Genomic DNA, 5,489 nt, shown 5'->3' with positions numbered 1-5,489 from the left:
AAACAAGGTTTTGAAAGATTACAATCTTAGATTTACATGCCTAAATTTTAGTACCATCTTAGAGGTCAGATGTCAAACTTTTCAGAAGTTATGAGCTGTTCATGAGACTCACAGCTACTTGTTTATGTATGTTTGTGATACTGCTCCCTGGGTTATACTTTGGCAACTCACCAAAAGGTTTAGCAATCTTAAAACTTTCCGCACCTTTGGCTAAATGGTGGGGGAGCAGGACCTGAAAAGTCAGCATGGCCTATTTATCCAAACCTGGCCACAAACCAGGAAAAGATTCCAGAAGGATGTACAGGTCATCTTCATATATAGATGCCAAACATAATGTCAAAAATTCTGACATGTTTTTCCAATACAGAATTTGAGTTTGAAGATTTGCACAACTTTTTGTTGTGCAAATCTCCCCCGTATCCAACTCCCCCATCGAAGAAATGAGACTGACACAGTGTAATCCCTTTGGTTTGGTCAGTGCTGTACAGGGCAGCATTTGTATGAAGTCAAGCAAGATAATTTTGAGAGCCATGCTTTGTTTTTCTTTTTCCCAGCACTTCTCAATTATTTGATTTTTTTAAAGTTTGGTTGCTGCTATAATGTCTATTGAATAACTTAAACATAAAATTATACTATATTATGGATATATAAAACTGTAGGCAGTGCAAACACTGAAATCATCAGCAAATTTTTGTACACAAGGTTTTTACCATATGTTCCTAAATCGGTAATTGTTTGTCAGATGAATGTTAAACACCTGTTTCACCAATCCACAAACCTTACTTTTAATATTGACTCAAAGAGCTTAGTTGTTTATAAGAACTTAGCTCATCATGGAGAAGATAGAAAATGTAATTTTTTTTTGAGTAACATGAAAACAACATGGTAGACAAAGGAATACTGAAAGTGTTTATTGCCTGCAGCGTAATTCCGCATTTTATGAGATAGCCTGGAAAGTGGACATAGAGTTTCAGAGGAAATGAGTTTCTCTTTTTTGACACGTTGACAAACTAAAAGTAAAAATTTCCTTTTGAATTTCAACAGTAGGATATAGAAAAAGGAGTTTTTCTGGGAGTGGGAAGCAGATTGGGAAGCAGAATTTATAGGAGTGTGTTTAACCACCATCTTCACCTCAAATAGTAATGGGAGATGCTTAGTGCTAATTACAGGACTATGTAAGGACTATGAGCATATGTGAATTGCCAGGCTGAAGACAAAGTTCCCCAAATTTCTACAGTGAAAGAGAAACAACTTGAAAGTTAACCTTTAAGGATAAGCATTCCATCCAGCAACACCTTTGGATCAATATTCACTAAAACACACCTGTCTTGAAATAGGAACTGTTATAAAATAACGATAAACTTGATGGTTTTCATGGTAGAGTTCTGTGACGATCCTTACTTGCATGAGTAGCCATTGGCCTCTGAAATGTAGGGAACACCAGTATTCAGAAAATCCCAAAGAAAACACTCCTCCTTGTTTCTTCAGTAACTATAGCAAATGGGCATTTGCAACCTCTTTAACTGAAGAATTTAGAAAGAGTTAAAGGCTGATGTGAAACTTTTACAAGGACATAGAAGTTGCCATATTTACCCTGGGTAATATAAAATAATTTTATGCTTCTGCTAAGGATTTGCTTACAGCTCTCCAAGCTATAAGAGTAATCAGAGGAGCTTCTTCACAGATATTATTCCAAGGTGTGTTTTCTATATATTCCTTTTCAAAATGCAGCATCGCAGAATAGGTATACAAAATGGGCTAAATTGAATCCTAGAGCTGCAATATGAGAGATCTGTTCAGTTTTTTCCTGTTTGTTTTGGTTTTTTGTTTGTGGTTTTTAGGTGTGATTTTGTTTTGTTGTTTTATTATTATAAATGTTATTTATTTTCTTTAAATTTAGACTGTCTTTCTATGAACGCAATCTCCCGAGGCCAAGAAGTGCTATGAAGTGTGGGTGCCTATGTGTTTTGATGAGCAACTGCTTGGGGCCATCAGGTGCCAGAACAAATCCTTTGGCCTGGCAGTGACGCAAGTGGCAGTGGACAGATGCGTGTCCACAGCAAACTGCTGCCCGTCACTCGGGAGTCTTCAGCCACACCGGGAAACCCACTCTGCCAAGGCGGCAAGAGTCAGAGGCGAAAAAGAAAAAACAAAGTTGCCAGCTCTCATTACGATTTACTATACGTCTGAACTTTTGTAGTCCCGAAGCTTAACGACAGATGGTGGTGTAACTCCACCGATTTTGTAGCGTCTCCCTTTCTTTGATGTTGTAATATAGATTCTCCTCGGTTTGACTTCGGTTAAAACGAGCATTTTCTGCTCTTTCCGTAGTGTCTCGGAGCGGTACACGGGGAGGAAAGGGAACGAACCTCTTTCGAAGAGGTGTCTGTTTGTGTTCTTGTTCGCTTTCTAAACAACTCTAATGGAAAATGGCAATCTGATAGACACCTAATACTGCCAGCTGCACAGAGAAAATACATTAAACTAATTAAAGGAAGATAGTTTCAAAGCGGTTTATTTCAAGCGAGAAATACAATTGTGCAGATGAAGTCTCGAACCGTAAACAGGAACAAATAAAACGCACCAGCCTTTTTCATTAGAAAACCGAGTTATATTTTATACCGTAATCGTCGTTGTAAAAAAAAAAAAAAAAAAAAAAAAAGTGGGGAAACTATGTGTTTGTTTAGCTTTAATTTTGCGTGAGACCGCCGAGCCGCGCAGACCCGAGCACCGCCGAGTAATAGAAGCCAAGCACCGTGTTGTTACCTGCGTGTTGTGCCCTCCAGAGAGAGGGGGCTGCCTGCAGGGCCGCCGAACGGGACGGGGATTCAGCTCCGTGGAACAAAGCGCAGCCCAGGCAGGGGGACGGGGCTGGGAGTGCTGCGAACATTAGCGGTAGCGGAGGGCGCCCGGCCCGACGGCGGCGGCCCGTGGCGGGGCAAGACAGGGCAGGGCAGGGCCGGGCAGGGACAGACCCGCGGGTCGCCGTGTGCCGCCGCTCCCGTCCCGCTGGCCGGGGATGCCGCGGCCCGGTGCCCAACGAAGTTGGCGGTGTCCGCGGCCGAGCCGGGCCGCCCCGCCGGTTCGCTGCCGCGGGCTACCCCCAAAGAAGTGCGCTGCACGGCGCCTCCCGCCGGCACCCTCATTTGGCCGCCGCCGCGGACGGTTCCAGAGGGAGAGCCGCCTCTCTCCCGGGGCGCGCCTCCCGCCCGCGGGGAGGAGGGGCGGCGGTCCCCGAGCCGCGCAGCCTGCGCCCCCGCGGCGCCCCACGCCCCTGCCCGCGGAGCCCGTCGGCGGCCGTACCCTGCGGGGCCCGATTTCGTTTGCGGGCCGACGGGGCGCGGGGCGGCGAATCGGGCGCGGTTCCCCACCCCCCCCGCTGTCCCGCGGGGCGCGGGGCCGTGTCAGGCGGCTGCCCGCGGGGACTCTGTCCCGCGCCGCTGCGTCTCCGCGAGGTGCGCGGCGAGTGTCCCCCGCAACCGTTGCGGTCGCGGCTCTCCGCGGCAGCGGGAAGCGCCCCGGTAACCCGTGCAGCGACGGGGCAAGGAGGGGGGGGGCGAGGGGCAAAGAGACAAAAGAGCCGCGGGTAGCAAATAAATATATTTTACGGCCACCCATCGGCAGCGCCGCGGCCCCGCGAGCCTCTGCCCCGGCGCTGAACTTTCACCTCGCGAACCCGGCCGCGCCCCATTGGCTGCCCGCCGGCCCGCCGCGCCCCGCACGGCCCCGCCGCCGCCCCGGCCCCCGGCCCCGCCGCCGCGGGCGGGCGGAAGGGTGCGCGGCGGGGCGGGGGGCGGCCTGGGCCGGGGGCCGCCGCGGGGGCCCCTGCCGAGTTGCCAGAGTTGCGACGGCTCCGCCCCGCGGTAGCGGCTCCCCCCTCGCTCCCGGGGCCGAGCGGCCGGCAGTGCCCTCGCCGGGGCTGGCCGGCGGCCCCGGCAGCGAGTGGCGCGGGGCGCGGTGGCGGCGGGCAGCCTGCCACTTGCCTGTAACAGCGAGCGGCAAAGTTTGTGGGATTTTTAATTGTATTAGTAAATGCGGTGACTGTTAATTCTGAGGGACAGTCACTTGTGATCCTGGCCCTCGGCGCGTACAGAGAGCCCTGCTAACGCAGCACCGCGCGGAGAGCGTGGGGCCGGGGCTGCCGCACGATGATTAGGTGGGCTCCGAAACATCAAACCCCACGTTCCCTTCGGCCAGCGCAGTCCGGTTTCTCCCGCACTCACGCGAGTATTTCCACCCAAGCACACTCTGGGCGCCGAATGACCAGGAACCGCGGTGGGGACGAGGGAGGACACGACTAGTTTTCCCCATGTCTAAACACTTCCCTCCCCGCCCCCTCCCCGGTACCCCACTCGGGAATCACTTAAAAGTGTTTTTCCCCAGGGGAGCGGGGGTCCCCGGGCTGGCCGGCCGCGCACGCTCCCCACCGCGCCACCCCAGACAAGCGGAGAGCGGCCGATCCCCGCTGCGGGGTGCCGGAGGGGGTCTTGCACCTTGCTCCGAATCCTGGGGGCGGGGAGAAGAAAAGTTTCGGGGCCCACGCGTGCTTCCTCGGCAAAGCAGATGCTGGCGGCCAGGCCTGCTCCGCCGACCCCTCCCACGTGGGTCCCCCGGGCTGCCTTGGCGGGGCCGCGGCACCTCGGGGGCTGCCAGCAAGCTGCAGCCGGCCGGCACTGCCAGCACAACACACGGCTTTGTTTTCCACCCGTCTGCTAAACTCGTTGTGTCTAACGGAGCCGGCGGAGCGGGGCGGCAGGAGGGGATAGGGGGCGGGAAGGGGCAGCCGCCGCCAGCAAACAACTTCCCCGACGGTTTGTTTACATAGCAGGTGGAGCTGCCGTCCGCCGCGACCCAAGCTCCTGCTCCGCCGGGGACCGGCCGGGGGAGGCGCGGGCGGAGCGGGGCACGGCCCTGTGCATCCCGCCTCACTTTTTTTTGTTGCCATTCCCCCTCCGCTGCTTCCCCCCCCACACCCCCCCGCGTTATTAGCACTTCTGTGCAGGCCACTCTGCGATCATGTGAGGGAGGGCTCTCTCCGTACTCCCCTCTCGCCAAAGCAGCCGGTGTGTGCAGCGGCGGGGTTTTCTTCCCCCCCCCCGTCTTCTTTTTTTTTTTGCATTCCCAACAAAACACATACACACAGGCGGCACACTCCGCACACGGCCGGACCCGCACGCCGGGGGAGGGAGCGCGGCACCGCCAGCGCCAGGCAGCACCAGCCGGCGGGAGGGCGCGAGGCTCCGCCGCCGCTCCGCGCTCGCGGAGGGCCCCGCGCCGCCCCCGCGCCCCCGGCCCGCGCGGCGGCTCCGCCCGCAGGGACTCTGCATGTGCGCGGCTGAGCGCGGTTCCGCTCGCCCTTTTTCTCGGTGTCAGCTCGCCGGGACGCCCTGCACGGTGTCTGCTCCCGGTAAGTGCTACCCCCCCCCCCCCCCCCCCCCCCCCCCCCCCCCCCCCCCCCCCCCCCCCCCCCCCCCCCCCCCCCCCCCCCC

General features: G+C 55.7%; 1 protein-coding gene and 1 long non-coding RNA gene across 5 annotated transcripts in view; one reads left to right on the top strand and one right to left on the bottom strand.

Annotated features, from left to right (window-relative positions):
- Nucleotides 1-2,664: 2,664 nt before the first annotated feature.
- Nucleotides 2,665-5,489, bottom strand: part of LOC108498761 — a 7,401-nt gene continuing 4,576 nt past the window's right edge. Inside the window, exon 3 of the long non-coding RNA XR_001875300.1 lies at nt 2,665-2,796. This is a non-coding gene — a long non-coding RNA (uncharacterized LOC108498761). The remainder of the gene's footprint in view (nt 2,797-5,489) is intronic.
- FOXP2 (forkhead box P2) overlaps nt 5,341-5,489 on the top strand; it is a 411,711-nt gene continuing 411,562 nt past the window's right edge. For 3 of the 4 annotated variants that reach the window (XM_017817863.1, XM_017817866.1, XM_017817871.1), the window contains exon 1: nt 5,341-5,407. The gene's annotated coding sequence lies outside the window, so the exon portion shown is untranslated. The remainder of the gene's footprint in view (nt 5,408-5,489) is intronic. The other variant, XM_017817865.1, reaches the window with a different exon arrangement.

This window comes from Lepidothrix coronata, unplaced genomic scaffold, assembly GCF_001604755.1.
Source record: "Lepidothrix coronata isolate B3197 unplaced genomic scaffold, Lepidothrix_coronata-1.0 Scaffold63, whole genome shotgun sequence".
NCBI classification, from domain to species: Eukaryota; Metazoa; Chordata; class Aves; order Passeriformes; family Pipridae; genus Lepidothrix; species Lepidothrix coronata.
Note: the sequence above shows the minus strand (reverse complement) of the source record. Positions and strands in the feature narration are given on the sequence as shown.